An 18,244-nucleotide genomic window follows, 5' to 3' on the forward strand; every position below is an offset into this window, starting at 1 on the left:
CTTTTGTAACTAAGCCTCTTTTATGTTTTAGAGAGAGAGTACTTTATTTTAGGTTTTAGGTTTTCCTTTTATGCTTTTGTAGAAGACTTTCTCGCTAAACCTGTCTTCAATAAAGAAGCTTTTCTTCATCTTCTATTTCTTTACTTTACTGCTTTATGTTTTACAACAAAAATGATGATATTAAGCTCAGTTATGTCTGAGTAGTTACCTTATTGGATAAATGGGCCATCAAAAGAGATCCCATGATCGAAAACATCTAAGTTTCTTAGATTAAGGATTTCATTTTTTTAGATGATTCTTTCATTCATCATGTTTTTAATGATGTATGCTGGTTTGATCACCTAGCATTTGATCTAAGGTTTAATCAGAGCCACATGAGTGATGTATCAGATTGCTGGAACTGGATCTTATGGACGTAACCGTCATAGGAGATGAAAACTACCTACAGATGAGGAGGCGTGAGCCGAGATGAATTTCGATCAAGTAATGCATGATCTTTCTTGCGGCAAGAGACAAAAGCTACTTATCGAGTTTCAGTGATTAGATGATTAGGGTGACTAGAGTTGGCTAATCTTACAAGTGTCTATTCTAGTTCCAGAATCATATAAAATCTTTATCTAAATTTTTTATGTTATTGATCATGAATCCTAGAGATGAACCCTAATACCCATTGCTCTTATCTATTGACTTACGACTAGGAGTGGTGAAACTCGTCTTTGATGGCTTGAATAATCAAGAAGGAATACTTCATGTGCACAGCAAAGAAGGCTCTTCTCGATGGTGAGTACCTTATAGGAACAGCTAATTCCAGCTGTTATAGTAAGATTCTTAATCAGTATCATCTAGTCCTAAGTCAAGTTGATTTATGAAATAAAAATACTATGAAATTCTACATTATTAAATAGAAGCAGCCATTGATTGTGGCTTCTCTTCCACTTCCAAAACTTCCTACTCTCACCCATTTTCTTCATTGCTTTCATCTTTCTCTTCTCTTCGAATTAAGAAGCTGATTCTCTCACCGAGACAATTTATATGCTTTGTTGCTCGACGATATGAGATGACAAAAACTCGCCAATACAGATATGACCTGGTTAGAGGATAATCGCGATTATACTGGAACCAAGCTAAAAATTTATCATTTCCAACACGATCAAACGTCTGAAAATAGTATTTGCAGCACTGCATTGGCATAGGTGCTTGGCATAGAACACACGACATTGGAATATTTGGGTTCCAGTGCTGCATACGATATCCCATCAACATTCGTTTATGTAGAGCCAGCCAAGCAATAAACCCGAACTTCGGAATATGATGCTTGAACCAGATCCCATCAGCCCAAGGAACTTTCGAGGAAGTTGTAAGCAGATCCCGAGTTGCTTTTGCACTAAAAGCCTCCTTATACAAATCAGCCTTCAACTTCCATAAGAAGATATCATCCTCTTGTCGCTGTCTCTGTTTTAATACCTCAAGAACGTCCTCAATCTCATTCAACTTCTGAACTCTATGTCGCCGTCTTCTTCTGTGCATTTGAATGGCATCGTCAACTGTAGCAGTGTGGGGAATTCCCAAGTCTACACATCCTCAAGCTCCAAGCAATGACTACAGAATCCCGTGTGACGACAAATGGTCATACCAGAACAGAGCAGATCTACCATTTCGTACCCGCACCTTTAGAAATTCCTCTGCAAAATGCCTACTTTTCAGGATTTGCTTCCACATCCACGACATTGGAGATTGATTTGTAGGATTTGGAGTAAGCCACACCTATCCATCTCGCATTAGATTTACTTCAGTCCATCGAACCCATAGGGACTTTTTAAAAGTAATAATCCTCCAAAGCAGTTTCAGAACACGTAGATCATTTGCAACAGATAAGTTCTTCAAACACAGACCTCCATCCTGCTTTGACTTGCAAACTTAAAGTAATCTTAACATTCCTCGGTTTTAATTCTGGTCCGACCACAAGTATGTGGAGCTCAAGCGATCAATTTTTTCAATACAGCCCTTTGGTAATCAGAAAGCTTGCATCCACAAGTTTACAAGAGTTGCGATAACCGACGATATCAGTTGTAGACGGCGAGCAAAGAACAATTATCTAGCTATCCATGAATTAAACCGAGTTCTTATCTTGTCGATTAGAGGAGCATAATCGAGAGAACTCATTCTCTTCGTAAAGAGAGGCAACCCCAAGTATCTTACAGGTAGCGCTCCTTGTTAAACCCGAATCTTTGGGCATTATTTTGGCGATCAGTTTCAGAGACACCACCAAGGTAAGCTGTAGACTTTTCCATACTTGATTTCAGTCCTGACTTCTTCGAAAAAACCTCAAATATACCAATGATTCCTTCCATTGATGAAAGCTTCCCATCTGAAAAAATCATTAGGTAATCCGCGAAACAGAGATGAGTAAGCTTAAGATACGAACATCTGGGGTGAAAACGAAATTTCCTCTCCACTGCCACCTTATCTAGCATGTGGGAACAAACATTTATGCAAATCACAAATAGATATGGTGAGAGCGAACAGCCCTATTGAAGTCCCTGTGAGCTGTTGAAATACCCAGCTAGTTACCCATTCACCTGAACTGAAAAAGAAGCTGTCAAGACGCACAATCGAATCAATGAATAAACTCATTCCGAAGGTCTATAGCTTCAAGAACTGTCATTAGAAAGTTCCACTCAACAGAGTCGAAAAAATATCAATTTTCAAAACACAGCGTGAGGATATAGACTTTTTGTGATACCCAGCAAAAACCTCTGACGCGAGTAACAAATTTTCCAATAGCAAACAGTCCCTGCCGGTTTGCCAATATTTTTGAGATGATCTTATAGATCACATTGCAACATGCTATAGGCTGGTAGTCTTTCATGAGCAGAGCTTGGTTTTTCTTGGCGATTAATGCCAAAATTGTGAAATTAACACCTTTGGGAAGAAATCCTTTAATGAAAAAAGATTGTATCGCCACCACCAAATCCTGTCCAACTATCGACCAACACTCTTTAAAAAATTCCACCGTATAACCATCCAGTCTTGGAGATTTGTTTGCAGGTATCAGAAAGAGAACCCTTTTTAATCCGTCTTCTGTGACAACTTCAACAAGTTTCCTCGGATCATCCGGAGAGCATCGAAACTCTAATTATCCCCTGATCTGTGCTACCATGCTTTGTCGATGATTCAATGATTCATAAAAGTATCAAAATGCTTAACTGCCTCATCCTTGATCTCATTTATGTCCTGAATCATAGTCCCCTCAGCCGTTTCTATTTCACATATGCCATTTCTTGCTGCTCTCACCTTCACTGCTCGGTGGAACACTTTTGTTTTTTTGTCCCGTTGTTGTAACCAGTTCAGCTTCGCCTTTTGAGATAGGTACTTCTCCTCCAAATACACCGACTTTTCCCATTTAAGATAAACTTTGTTTTCCTCTCGTTGTGTCAACACCAAAGGATTAGACAGAGTCTGTTCCTGTTTTTCGCATAACAGTTAGAAATTTGACTGTACTTTCGTGGAAATATTATGTAAAGACTCTTGAGAAATACGTCTTTCAACTGGGTTCAGATTCTTTACATTTTTTTGAAAATTGATGAAGGGCAGATGTTGAATGAAACAAAGGCGATGTATCTCCCCAATAATCCCTTAGATCCGATTGGAACTCTGGCAGCTTTGCTATCACATTTGAAATTTTGAACGACTTTTTAGGCCGAACATTTTCACCATCATTATAGATCCTGCACCGCATATGGTCTGAGCAATCACCTGATTCAAATATAGAATATGATCTTGAAGTTCCATTGAGTCAATGATCATTGATCAAGACCCTATCCAGTTTCTTCCACACAAGACCCTCATTCCTTTTATTCCCCCAAGTAAAAAGTGGACCACGATAACCCATGTCGCTTAGAGTAATCACTTGAAAAATCTTGAACACTGTCGTTATATGAACTGAATCATTCCATATAACCCAGATTCTTCCGAGCTTGTGATGATCGTAATTGCTGAGAAAATACCACCCTTGGAAAACTTTCGCTACTATGTCTTTTGCTTTATCTTCCTTCACTCTTGTTTCTATCAATCCACCAAACTGAAAATCTTTCTCCCTGCACCAACTATTCACAACATTATGCTTTTTCTCTTTGTTAAAACCTCGAATATTCCAAAAAAAACCCGAAATTAATGATTGGTTTTTTTCTGCACCCTCCTTCTGGTCTTCTTACCCGAGTTATTTGGAGGAGTTGAGTTTGAAGCAGGCTTAACCACTTTATGAGCCGATTTAGATCCCCTAGGAAGCGAAACACGACCACCATTAGTCAACTCTTTATCCTTAACGACCTTTAACTCTTTTCCCTCTGGCTCAAGTGGTTCATGTTCGGGCTCTGCTCCCGATCGTACTTCCTCTTCACTTTCCTCTGCTTCTTCCACCTCAACTAGTTTGGGCGAGCTTCGCCTTGATGCAGGGGATTTAACTTCTTGCCAACTTGCTTCCGCACATGATTTGGAGCTTTTGCTCGGAACGCTGTTGATTCTGCTACCACCTCAACTGATTATTTAACGTGATCCTCGCTGTGCTCCTCAGTTGAGACATTTGAAGAACACACCACTCCATGTGCGTTCCCCATTAGCTCAGGAGGCACAATTTCTCCTGCTAACTCCTCCACCATATCCTTTTTTTACGCATTTTTCTCCGCTTGCTTCCTTCTTTTCTGCATCTGTGAGATAGAACCACTTTGTTCCCCCACTTTAGAATCCTTTGATCATTTATCATCATTACTAGCACCGGTGTTACAAACCTTTAGAATCCTTTTCCGGTGAACTCTCCCAGCTGTGCTTTGCACTCTGTAATAGTATGACCCCACTTCTCACAAGACACACAATGTGGAGGAAGCCATGGGAACTCGTAGTGAACAATTGTATTTGTAACTCCCCCGACTCGGTCTAGATCCGAGTGCAATGACCGGCCGTGCAACAATCAAACAAGAACATGCACAGCCGACCGTTCGAACCCAAACCGGATTGACGGTGCTACTGTTCTGCGCACATACTGATGGCCCGAGGTTCTTAGCCGTGCAACAATCAAACAAGAACATGCACGTCCAAAAGCCTAAGGTCAACGTCTGCACACGCTGTTCCTACCGAACGCGTCTCCCAACTTTTCAACCTGAGACGTGCCCGGTAGTTGGTTCGTCTCGGACAAAGACTAGTATCATTCGAAAACCCGAGATTTTATAAAACATACTTTTACTACATTGTTTGTTATACAATAGGCGCCCTAAGAAAACATTATACCGAAAACAACTTAAATCATACTTGGTTTTGCAAAAGGCACGAAATCTACACCAACGGTCTTAAACTTCTCTTTCCCAATTGGCTACCCGCTATGGTCACCTGCAAAACAAGTAGAGTCGTGAACACTAATTGCTCAGTGAGTTCGGTTTCCCCTAACCGTTCAAGCAATAACCCGAAAATCCCAAACATCACGCAAAACACGCATCACGCAACAACAATAATAATCTCACATCAGATGCATGATAATATATAATTATTATACATGCTTACACCCAACATACACTCAAACGCTAAACCTCTCAGATGCCATTGACCGGATCCGCACAAAGAAAAATCTCACATTTTGCACAAATCGGACTCTAGCCACACAGGCTAAAAAGTCGTGACTGTCTTCTCTCATGCATCACTCATCAACCCGGAATTTCACAACATTCTCATATCCGTCTTGCAAGCCCGGATATCTCATCACATCACGTGCGTCACATGGCATCAAACTCACATCTCTCATCCCCACGACACTAAAATATGTGCTAGTGCATGTGTCGTGGATTCATATCGCAAATGCAACACACAATATATATATATATATATCCTTACTTGCTTTGCAGTAAAACAACAAGCAAACCCACACCGAGACTCACCTTGGCCTTTCAAGGCAATAATGGTTTCTTATGGTTTCGGATAACCTCTCTGTTCACCTACATAACTGACCATTCCCGACTAGCTACCCGACTATGGCTCGCGCGGTGGTTCGCGGTGGTCGACGGCGGTCACGGTCGCCGGAATTTTTCTAGTATAGCTTCACTGCTCTTTTCTATATTGGAAACTAAATCCTAAAGCTTCTATTTATAGGGAAATATGGATATTTAAAAAAGATTCCCGAGCAGCTGTATCGTGCTTGCAGAAAATATTCCCGAGCAGCTGCGTCGTGCTTGCGTGTGGAGGCGTAAGCAGGTGTAGCTCTGGCGCGTGGAGAGCGTATCCCGGCGCGTGGAGAGCGTATCTCGGCGCGTGCAGAGTGTATCCCAGTGCGTGCAGAGAGTATCCCAGAGCGTGAAAAGCGTTTTTCGGCGCGTGGAAAGCATTTCCCGGCACGTGTCTGGCGTGTGTCTAAGCTGCTCAAGCAGGCAAGCAGGCTGCTGAGTCAAGCTGCTGAGTCAAGCTGCTGAGTCATCGAGCAGCTTCTCCTGACCAACCCATTTTTTACCTTCTGATCGAACCGAAACGAGCCACCGATCCACCCGCGCGACTAAATATTTGACTTCCTTAGATGAAAACTTAACTTCTATAACTAAAACTTAAAGCTCTTGACCATTAACCTTAGCTGCTTCCTTGCTTTACTAAGCTTTTTCATTGACTGCGTTCTGATCTCTTGAACGGGTTATTACAGTATTAACTCCAGTTTTTGATTTAAAACTAAAGCTTTCCGGGAGCTTCTGATCAAGGTTTACTTCCACAAAAACTCTTGCTTCCTCAAAGTTCTTTGCCCATAACATCTCTGGATGAAGTTTCTTTGATTCCCCCAAAGGACTCGCAAGGTAACTGATCCCCCTCCACGAAAACATTAAACTAGGCACATCCCGTAGTACAACCCATATAAGCACTTGTATCGCCGGCTGAGCTTCCTCCACCACCGGAATCCATTTAGATATCATCATCCGTATGTTTTTTATGCTCCTCAGCCCTCTTCATAGAACCCGTGATCTAATAGACGCATCGGGTATCTTGAATTTGACTGTGGTTTCATCCACAAGAAACCCATCTACCTTCTTAGACTTATCTCCCGAAATCCATATCTTGTTCACAATCATGGGAATGTGACATACATGAGGAGCAACCGAAACAAACTTCCCCGCAATGCAGTCCTCCCATAGTAGAGGTGCACAGAAAACATCATCGTGCACATGAATTGTATCCACCCCATCCTCCTCTTTTACAACAATCTCATACTTTCGCAACCTTGCCTTGTCCGCAACAACTACTGACCAGGTTTTCCCCTTTCCAACAACCATAGCAATCTCCTCCTCACTCGGAATAGACGCTTGAGATCCTCGATCTCCCTCATCTTTCTTGAACCCTAACTCTGTTGACCTAACCTCCTTCGTCGCTGACTAAACACCCTCCACGTTCTCCGCCACCTCCTCAGAGATCATCGTCGTTGTCTTCACGGCGTTCTCTGAAGGCGGAACTTCTTTTTCCGGCACCGTTATGCCCTAGCGTGGGAACAATGAATGATTCCAATTAACTTAAGACTCTTTAACAAGATCAGTTCTTTCACAAGACAAATATCACATTTCAACTCATTACTCAAACCCAATTCTCACTAGTGACATATTGATAAGAAAACATTAAGAATCAGCCTTAAAATTTCATCTATTGTTCAAACAGGCATTCTTATGTGATAAAATTATTAGACCTCTAAAATAGCTTGTTCAGGCATTTCATCAAACACCTTATGGGTGGAGAAATGCCTAAGTTCTAACCAGAGTGATTATCAAAGATCTAGCTTTAAGCATAGCTATTTAGAGAAAAGAAAGCATAAGTCTAGTCCATAAACACCTTAATCTAACATCTAAGCACCCCAATATACATATCTGGAACCCGAAGAAAAAGACTACTCACTAATTATACTTAACTCTCTTAATCCTTTGCAAGATGAGCCGTTAAGCATGATTAGATGAGAAGATGGAATGATGAAATGATAAGAAACAACTTTAAATTTTATTAGAACTCAAAGATGGAATAGAAACAGAAGGTGCATAATAGACTTCTGTTCTGAAAAGATGAATCGATAAAGATGTTGCTCAGCAACGAATCGATCATAAAAGAGAGAAAGAGAGATGATAAAGATGTTGCAAAAAGCAACGAATCACTCTCAAGAGACAAAGATAAATTTTCTAGAAAAGTTTGATAAGAAAAGTTTTGATAAAAGATTGATTAATTTTTGATGATCCAATCCAGGATGATTATTCTTGAGTTCTTACATGAGTTTATTGATATGTTCATAAATTAACCCATTTAGAATGCATTTTCATTCCAAAGTCATAGTCCCATTTATGCATTTTAGTTAGAATTCTAGGTACTTAGTCATTATTTTAGCATTTAGGAGTTTGCATTAGGTCCAAGTGAGTCTTGCATGTTTGGAGTGTCAATCAAGTGCTTTGGAGGTTATTTGGAGTGGAAAAGATGGAACCAGGTGAAGGAATGGTGGAATAAGGTGCAAAAGCGGTGAAAATTGGGTTTTGGAGGTTATCAGCAAAAAAGCTTGCCGCGGGAAGGATTTTATTGGTCAAAAATCCTTCCCGGGAAGCAAAGATCGGCCAAAATCTGTACTGTACCGAGACTCTATCAGCCAAAACTTTATGCCATGGGACAGCCTTTTTATCGGCTAAAACACGTACCACAGTACATGTCTTATCGGCCAAAATGTGTATCGTACATGAATCATCGGCCAAAAATCTCCTGTGCCGATACTCTTCAAAGATCGCATTACCGAAAAGTCTTCCGGGGTCTTCATAAAAAATTAAGAGGATTGAGTCAAGGTTCCAGAGAACTCAGAATCAATGGATTGGAGCAGTGAGCTGAAAGATATGGCCAATAGAAGATGAATCTGTCTCACATCCATTCCAGACCGATCCGATGCACTGCAAAGATCACCCAGGACAAAGCCATTCCCTTCCGATCTAGTTTACAGGGCCTTCATCAAGATTTGAGAGCTTTGAGTAACCTTTCTAGAACGCCTGGAACATTCCATTTGGAGTGCTGAGTTGGGAGATATTGCAAACGGGAAACAGACATGTCCCACAGCAAGAAACCGGAACCTCCTGATCCGATGCAAATATCCCTTTACCGGAACGCGTTTTGCATTCCGGATGCACCCAGTGTATTCATAAAAATTGTAGGCAATTGAGCTGCCTTCCCTCTGAAGTTTGTCCCAAGTGGTTTGGACTCATATCCCACAATTTATGCCAGCTCAACTGAAAGTTGTCTGAAAAATGAGAAAGGCTGCGACATGGCTTTGCGACTAGGCTGACTCACAGCAAAGAGTGTTTAACCTGGGAGCAAGCTGCGACTTGAATGACGCGGGTGAGGTGACTCAGAGCAGGGTAAGGATTTCAATTGCTCAAAATATTCTAAGTCCAGAACAGTCTGCGACATGGCAGTGCGAGTGAAGAAGGTGTTGAACCATGTCGCACCCACATTAGGTTGGCGCTGCGTCATGGGAGTGCGAGTGGATGATGAGAAGACCTAAGTTGCACCCATACTATCTTAGGTCTGCGACCTTGAAGCTGCGAGTAGGAAAGAATGGATCTGAGCCACAGGTGCACTTCCTTGAGGATGCGACATGGGAGCTGCGTGTGGAGGAGAACAAGATCTAAGCCACAAGAACAAGCATTTAGGGCTGCGACATGGGTAGTGCAGGGGAGGAAGCCAGGACCATCTCAGAGCCATGACACCAAGACCTAACTGAACTGGGTCAGTACCCATTTTGTTCTGGGTTGACGGAGTCCGAACCAGACTCTTATAAATAGTTTTTAGGGTTTTTTTTTTTTTTTTTTTTTTGAATGAATGTTAAATTTATTCGAACTAAAAAAAAAACCGTTTCTACATCATAGTGCGAGCGTTATGTCATGAAAGGAGGTTACATCATTATGTAATAAAGTCTAAAGTGAAGCATAGGGTTTTTAGGGTTTTTACCCAAAGAACATCTCATTTTCCCTTAAGTTTTTAGCCATTTTTGTGTAAAAGACAACTAAAGAGAGGTATCTTATTTGTTTTCTTTGAATCAAAAGTGTTTGAGATCTTAATCCATCCATCTTATCATCATAACTATTCATCCATCTTCTTTTCTTTATCAGCTAATCATGCTTAACTACTCTTCTTGCGAAGGAATCAGAGAGTTAATCAATCATGATTAATGAGTAGTCACCTCATTAGGGTTCTAGATATGGAGGTTACAGTGCTAAAGGATTGATTAAGGTTTCTTAGGGCTAGATTTATGCATCTCTGTCTTTATTAAGCTGATCTTAATGCTGGGTTGTAGATGATCTCTCTAACCCAGATCTTTGGCATTTCGTCCACCCAAATGGTATTTGATGAAATGCCTGAACCACCTAAGTCAAGAGTCTATCTCTTATTTAGCATGGGAATGTTGTTTTAAGAATATATGGTAATTAGGATCGGTGTTTAATAAATTCCTTTCATTGTGCCTCTAATGACGATTGGGTATGAGCAATGTTTGGTTTAGTATTTTGATGCTTGAGAAAGATTGAAACTTGATCAGAATCCTAAGCTGCTTAGATCATTCATCATCTTTGTCATTAGCTCCTTAATTAAATCCTGAAAGCACCCTAGCCAACTATCATATCTAGAACTCTATGTTTCATCATATTCATATCATCTTAATCATGTGCTGTCTTTGTTTACTGCTTTGTTTAAGTCTTTAATCTTGTTTAATTGCAGTTTTGTCGCTTGTTTGAACTAAACCATCTTGTTTTGCTTGGATTAAGAACTGATCACATAGTCTAGCAAACTAAACTCCACACCTTGGATTGATATCCTTTGTGCTACAATAGACAAAGGGGATTGATACCCAAAGAGCCTCAGGATATCAATCCAAGGTGTGGAGTTTAGTTCACTAGACCACCTTGATAACTTTGACAGGTTTCACAAATTACAAAGATCAATGGTGTATCTGAGGATGGGTTCAGCTGTCACTCTTCCCATTCAGTCTGGAAGACAAAGCACGCCAATGGGAGAAAAATTTCTCTAGGATTCTATTCAGACATGAAAGCAACGTAAGCAGGCTTTCCTCTCAAAGTTCTTTTCAACTTCAAAAACAGCCAAGCTCAGAAATCAGATATCTTCAGAAGCTACACTAATCAGTGCCCTCACCATGGGTTCTCAAAAGCTTTATTTCTTAGCACTCTTTATAGAGAAGCTCTTCCCAAGATCAGGAACCAACTAGACACTGCCTCCAATAGGAACTTCTTAGCAAAGCAGATCACTACTGCCATGGAGCTAGTTGAGAATCTAGCAATGAGAAATGACACTTATGGGGAAGAATATGATTGATCCTATAGGTGAGATGGCTCTAGTGAAGAGCAAAGAATGAGAAAGAATATCAAGGAGCTGCAAAGGAAGCTAGACAAGGTCTTAGTTGCTACTCAGAAACCTCTTCATTTTGTTGGTGAATTTGATGAGCAAGGACAAAGTTTTGAGAATGTGAATGAAGAAGGTTTAACTCAGGAGGAGCTCAACTATATTCGGAACCAGAACAAGTTCAACAACAACTACAATCAGAACCTGAGCTACTGAAATCTCAATGTGGCAAATCCTGGTGACCAAGTTTATCCTCAGCAAGGACAGACTCAGAACTATGTCCCCAAGAACCAGTTCCAAGGAAACTACCAAGGGAAGCAGCCCTTTCAGCAACAGCCGCCTATTGAGAACCAAGGGAACACATTCTCTAGTCAGCCGCCTGTGAACAAGTTTTCTTCAGGGTTTGGTCAACATCAGTAGCAGGGTCCTTCACAGAAGATGGGTACAGATAGCAGTGGGATGTTCCAACAGCTTATACAGAGTCAACAAAGAGCAAATAACAACTATACTGATCTCAAATCCCAATATGAGTCACTATAGCATTGGATCAACAATCTTCATAAGAACCAGGCTTCTTCATCTAGAGGATAAGGGACACTTCCAGGGACACCTGAAACAAACCCCAAAGAATATGCTCATGCTATTACCTCTCAGAAGTGGAAAGGAATTACTAGAAAGAGAGCATAGACCTGTGCTCATTGAGTACAATGAGCAACTCAGTGGGGGGGGGGGGGGGGGACTCCAAATAGTGATCTAATTGAAAAAGTTGTAAATCTACCAGTTGAGAAAAATGAAAAAGGCAAAGGGGTGGCAAAAAAAAAGGGGCATGAAAAACCATATGTGCCACCACCAGCTTATAAACCAAAATTGCCTTTTCCGGGGAGATTTAAGAAGTAACCCTTAGATAATGTTAGAGCTCTATTTAACAAGCAGTTGGAGAAGACTGAGCTCACAATGCCTCTTATTGAAGCCTTTCTCATGGTTACTCAGTGCATGAGAAACCATATGTGCCACCACCGCTTATAAGCCAAAGTTGCCTATTCTAGGAAGATTTAAGAAGCAACTCTTAGAGAAAGTTAGAGCTCTGTTTAACAAGCAGTTGGAGAGGACTGAGCTCACAATGCCTCTTATTGAAGCCTTTCTCATGGTTCCTAAGTACACCAAATTCCTAAAGGATGCTATTCTTGACAAGACAAGGGAGTTGCAAGGAATGGTGGTCTTGAGTCATGAGTGTAGTGCAATATATAAACAAATAGTTTTCAAAGCTCTTATGAGTTATCAATCCAACAATGTTGTTTAGTACACTAATCAATCAGGTTTTATCTTAATCAAAGCAGATCAAAGAAGGTTGTTGTGTGACAAGTAAAAAAACAAAATCATAAACAAGACTAAACAGGATTAATTAAGTGATTAAAGGCAAACAAAAGCAAGTAAATAACAAGGTGATGATGATGAATGTAAGATGATGAGACAAAGGTCCTAGACAAGATAGTTGATCAGGATGCATCCATGTTAAACTAGAGAGCTAATGACAAACAATTACACAAATCCATTTAACTTAAAACTCAAGTGTAGACTAATCCTCTCATGAAGGCATTAATCTCTATACTAATATTTTTTCAAACCAAATTTCCATTTGTGAAATATAAATCAGTAAGCATTATAAATCAGCTGTAATATGTCATTTATGCATTAAATAATCATTCCCATGATGAACAAAGCATAAATCCCCAATTAGCTGGTTTAGGCATTTCATTAAACACCTTTTGGGTGGTGAAATGCCTATGATCTAGACCAAAGTGATTATCAGAGATCTAGCTTTAAGAACAGCTAATTAGAGAATGGAAAATGCATGATCTAACTCCTAAATTCCCTAATCTAACATCTTTGCACCCTAATCTACCTATCTAAGACCTTATGAGGTGACTACTCACTAATCATGATTAACTCTCTGATTCCTTTGCAAGAAGAGTAGTTAAACATAATTAGTGGATGAAAATAGATAGAAGATGGATAGATGATGATGAAAAGATGATTAAAACTCTAAAACTATCTTGGATTGAACAGAAAATGGGAGATGTCTCTCTAAAAAAAGCTTAAGGAAATGAAAGGTGAGTCTTGGGAAAAAATCCTAAAAACAATTTATAGTATTTAGCTCGGACCGTGTCAGCCCAGGACAAACTGGGTACTGACCCGGCTCAAATGGCTCAAGTGTCTAGTATGCGAGATGGTCTTGGTTCATCCTCACCGGCACAGCCATGTCGCATAGGTCGTGGAGCTTGTTCTTGCGAGTCAAACCTTTAAGCTTCAGCTGCACTACCAGCTCGGTCTATATTGCTAATGTTTGTGCGGTTCAGGTCGTTTTCATTTCCCACTCGTACTATCATCTCGCAGACTGGAGAAAGCATGTGTGCGAGATGGTTCACTCCATTTTCCACTCGCACTCCCAAGTCACACAGCCTATGGACTTAGCATAATTTTGAGCTTGGAACTTTCTACCCTGCTCCGAGTTACCTTACCCGCACACTTCAAGTCGCACCTTGCTCCCAGAGTTTTAACCCTCACTGCTGCGAGTTAACCAAGTCGCACACCCACGTCGCATCATTTATCATTTCCTCGGACCACTTCGTGTTTGAGGCATAATAACTTTCGGAAAACTTGTCGAAATGACCTGATTCAAACTCCATTGGGAAGGCAACTCAATTACCTAGAACATTGCTGAAGAGTGTGAGTGAATCCGGTGATATACTCATATTTTGTCATGTTTAGGATTGCATTTTTGTCCAAATATTGAGTCCATGCATACAATTAGGTAGTTTTCAATGTTTTTGTCCTTATAGTTGGTTTAGGATAGGAAATGCATTAGGTCCTACAGCGTCTTGCATTTTGGAGTGTTTACAGGTCATTTGGAGAAAAAATGGAGCATTTGGGACAGAAGCCGTAGAGAGACCCTCGTGTGAATGCATCAGGACCGGACAAGTGTATAGAAGCCGACAATCCCTCTACTTCATCACCTGGAACGGAGCTCTTGGATTGCGATCCAGCCTTTGGTGCCTTATTCAAGATTTAAGAGGGATGAGTCTAGTTTCCGGAACGCCTGAGAGTGTCCAATTTGGAGCTGTGTGCTGAATGTTATGGTGATCAGAAGGAACACGTGTCTCGCAGCCGCTAAAGGACCAAAACGACGCGCCTCAGGAAACCGGTGGAACGAAGCCCTTGCCGACGTCTGCTAGACTCAGACCCTTCACCAAAGTTGTAGCTGACGGAGCCATCTGGCTTGTGGAGTTGACAGAATGAGGTTCGGATCACTGAGCTAGAAGTTATGGAGGTTTTGATTTAAGTGGCATGCATTCCTATCGACCAGAGTGTACCTCGACAGTTTGGTTGATATTTTCAACCTGGAGCGCCGAAATATTATCGACCAGAATGTCGAGGTGAAGCATGTCGATATATTCTCAGCCAGTCTCGCCGAAATAATATCCACCAAACTATCGACCAGGTGTTTGGTCGATATTTTTGTTAAGAGAAGCTTTGTAACCTATCGACCAGAATATCGCCATGGAGCATGTCGATATTTCTCTCGATCCAGTCCGAATTTTAAGACTATAATGGGCCAATATCCTGTTTGTTAAGGGTTGGTCCATTAAGAAAACCCTTAGTATAAATAGTTTTGAGACATTAATGATTAGGTTAATCTTTATTCCTTTTGTTTTGTTTGCCTCTTTTGTGAAAGAACTCCTTAGAAGAGAAATATCTACTTTTGTGAGTTTGAATCAAGAGAGAATCAAGGATCTTTGAGTGTTTAAAGCTGTTTCTTATCATTATCTATCTGATCCATCTCTATTTTCACACTTCTAATCATGATTAACAACACATCTTGCAAAGGATTTAGTGTGTTGATCATGATTAGTGAGTAATCCCCATATTAATGTCATAGATATGTAGATTAGGGTGCTTAGGTGCTAGATTAGTGAGCTTAGGGATTAGATCATTCATATTCCATTCTCTACAACCTGTTCTCTAGGCTAGATCCTTGCACATCACTTGTGATCTATATTCTGAGCATTTCATGCACCAAAAGTGTTTGATGAAATGCCTGAACCAAGGTTGTTAGAGGTTTAAGTATTTTTCATCATGGGAATGATTGTTTATATGCTTAAATGACAGATTAAACTGGTTCTTAATGCTTGTTAATTCATGTTTTACTAATGATGATTAGGTTAGAAACTGTTTTAACATAGAAATTAATGCCTTCATGAGAGGATTAGCTTAGTTAATGATGTTTAAGTTGAATGGCTTGCTTGATCAAATGATTCATTAGCTCATTAGTTTAGTACCAAAGGCACCCTAATCCACTATCATGTCTAAGACGTTTCTCATCATCATACATACATTCTCATCCCATTTAGTCTATTTACTTGATTGTTTAAGTTGATCATTAGCTTTAATTCTTGTTTTAAGCTTGTTTAGTGGAAGTAACATCAAAACCTCACTCATTTGGCTTGAATTAAGAACTGATCCCGCATCTTAGTGTCTACACATGATGGATTGATACCCTTTGTACTACAAAGTGACAAAAGGGATTGATAACCCCTCATTTAGAGCCTTGAATACTCTAGTTATCAATTAGCGCCGTTGCTAAAGTGTGATAGCATTAAGATTGTATCATTTCTTGAGATCAAGCATTTTCTTTTGTGTTTTCTAATTTCTTTCAAGTTCTGGTTGTGAGTTTCAGGTGCATGAACACCAGGTCCAGATCAAGAAGCTGTGGTCCACCTTTCCCCTTAAACGACAACATTAATCTTTTTGTTCCAAGAAGGAGAAGGGATAGGCGTGGAAGACAGACTGCTCAGGCTGATATGGAAGATCAAAGACAGCATGTGGTTGACATTGAGCCGCAGGCTCAAGAGGGTCAACAGGATCAGGTGCAGCAGGGTAATGGAGTTTGTAATGCAGTTGGAAATGTAGCTGGTAATGGAGCTGGTCAAGGGTTCCATCAGGGTAATGTTCAGCAGGAACAGGAGCATCAACAGCAAGCTTATGTCTACCAGGGACAAGCTCCAGCTCATCAGAAAAGGCATCAGGCCAATGTACAGCAAAGACAACAGGTGCACCACCAACAGCCCTTCCAAAACCAACAAAGGAGATATGAGCAGCCACAGGTCTATGTAGGAGAGAATGACAGGGTCAATGCTCATCAGTATGGAGCTGGAATTCAAGCACCACCTGTGCAAAACAACAATTTTGAAGTCAAGGAATCTTTGATGAATATGGTCCAAAACTCCAAGTTCCATGGATTGGCAATGAAAGATCCCTTCGAACACTTGGATCAATTTGATAAAGTTTGTGACTTGACAAAGATAAATGGAGTATCTGAGGACAGTTTCAAGCTCAGATTATTCCCCTTCAGTCTTGGTGACAAAGCTCACCAATGGTAGAAGAATCTCCCAAGAGGCTCCATTCAGACCTGGGAGCAATGCAAGCAGGCATTTCTGTCTAAGTTCTTCTCAACTTCCAGAACAGCAAAGCTAAGAAACCAAATCTCCAGCTTCACTCAACATAGCAATGAGAGTTTTGGTGAAGCATGAGAGAGGTTCAGGAGTTACACTAACCAATGCCCACACCATGGATTTAGTGAGGCTTCTCTTCTCAGCACACTTTATAGCGGAGCTCTTCCCAAGATTAGGAACCAGCTGGACACTGCCTCTAATGGAAAATTTCTGGGAAAGGAAATTCATGCTGCTTTAGAACTTGTTGAGAACTTAGCAATGAGAATTGATACATATGGAGAAGACTTTGATAGAGCCAATAGGAGTGAGAGTTCAAGCAGGGATCAAAGGTATGAGAAGGACTTTAAAACACTTGAAAGCAAGCTGGAAAAGGTGTTATTGGCCACTCAAAAGCCAATGCACTTTGTAGGAGAGTATGAGGAGCCTTCTCAATGCTTTGAGAACATCAGTGAAGAGGGTCTTACTCAGGAAGAGCTAAACTATATTGGGAATCAGAGGTTCCAAAGGTATCAGTATGCCAATGCCAATCAGAACCTCTCTTACAGGAATCCTAATGTAGCAAACCCACAAGACCAAGTCTACCCTACCTCTCAAGCTCCACATAATTTTGTTCCCAATAACAACTTTCAAGGGTCTTTTCAACCAAAGAATCAGTTTACTCAGAATCAGGGTTACAATCAGCATCAGCAACCACTTCAGAGTTCTGGTTTCAGTTCACAGAAGCAGCCAAAGGCACCACCAGGGTTCAGTGCACCACACATCCAGCAGCAGGCGCCGGTTCCGCATCAGTTTTAGTCAGCACCTGTACACCAGCAGCCACAGATGGGGCCAGATATGGTTGGGAATCTACAATAGCTGCTTCAGGGTCAACAAGTGTTTGTAAACCACTATGCATCTATGCAGCAGGACATCAAGGAATTGAAGCAGAATCAGGCATCTAGGTCAAGGAACCAAGGAACCAAGGCCAACTACCTGGAAAACCTGAACCCAACCCCAAGGAATATGCTAAAGCCATTACACTGAGAAGTGGCAAAGAGCTACCTGGTATTGAGCACAACAATGTGATCATTGAGGACAATGATCAATCTGAGGGGGAGGCAGCCTTAAAAGTTGATCAAGTTGCTGAAAGATCAAGGAAAGAAAAGGGTAAAGAGGTGGAAAAAGAACTTGAACCAGAAAAGCTATATGTCCCACCACCCCCATACCAACCCAAGCTCCCATTTCCAAGGAGATTCAAGAAGCAGCTTGTAGACAAGGAAAGAGCTGTATTTGAGAAGGCTCTCAATGAGACACCACTCACAATGCCTCTCATTGAAGCATTTCTAATGATGCCAAAGCTGGGTAAGTTC

The 18,244-nt window shown here is 40.9% G+C and overlaps 1 non-coding gene across 1 annotated transcript; it reads right to left on the reverse strand.

Moving 5' to 3' along the window:
- Positions 1-16,910: 16,910 nt before the first annotated feature.
- LOC112086088 lies at positions 16,911-17,017 on the reverse strand. Its single transcript, XR_002899310.1, has one exon. It is a non-coding gene; the product is annotated as a small nucleolar RNA R71 (small nucleolar RNA).
- Positions 17,018-18,244: the final 1,227 nt, after the last annotated feature.

This window comes from Eutrema salsugineum, unplaced genomic scaffold (genome assembly GCF_000478725.1).
Source record: "Eutrema salsugineum unplaced genomic scaffold, Eutsalg1_0 scaffold_24, whole genome shotgun sequence".
NCBI lineage: Eukaryota > Viridiplantae > Streptophyta > Magnoliopsida > Brassicales > Brassicaceae > Eutrema > Eutrema salsugineum.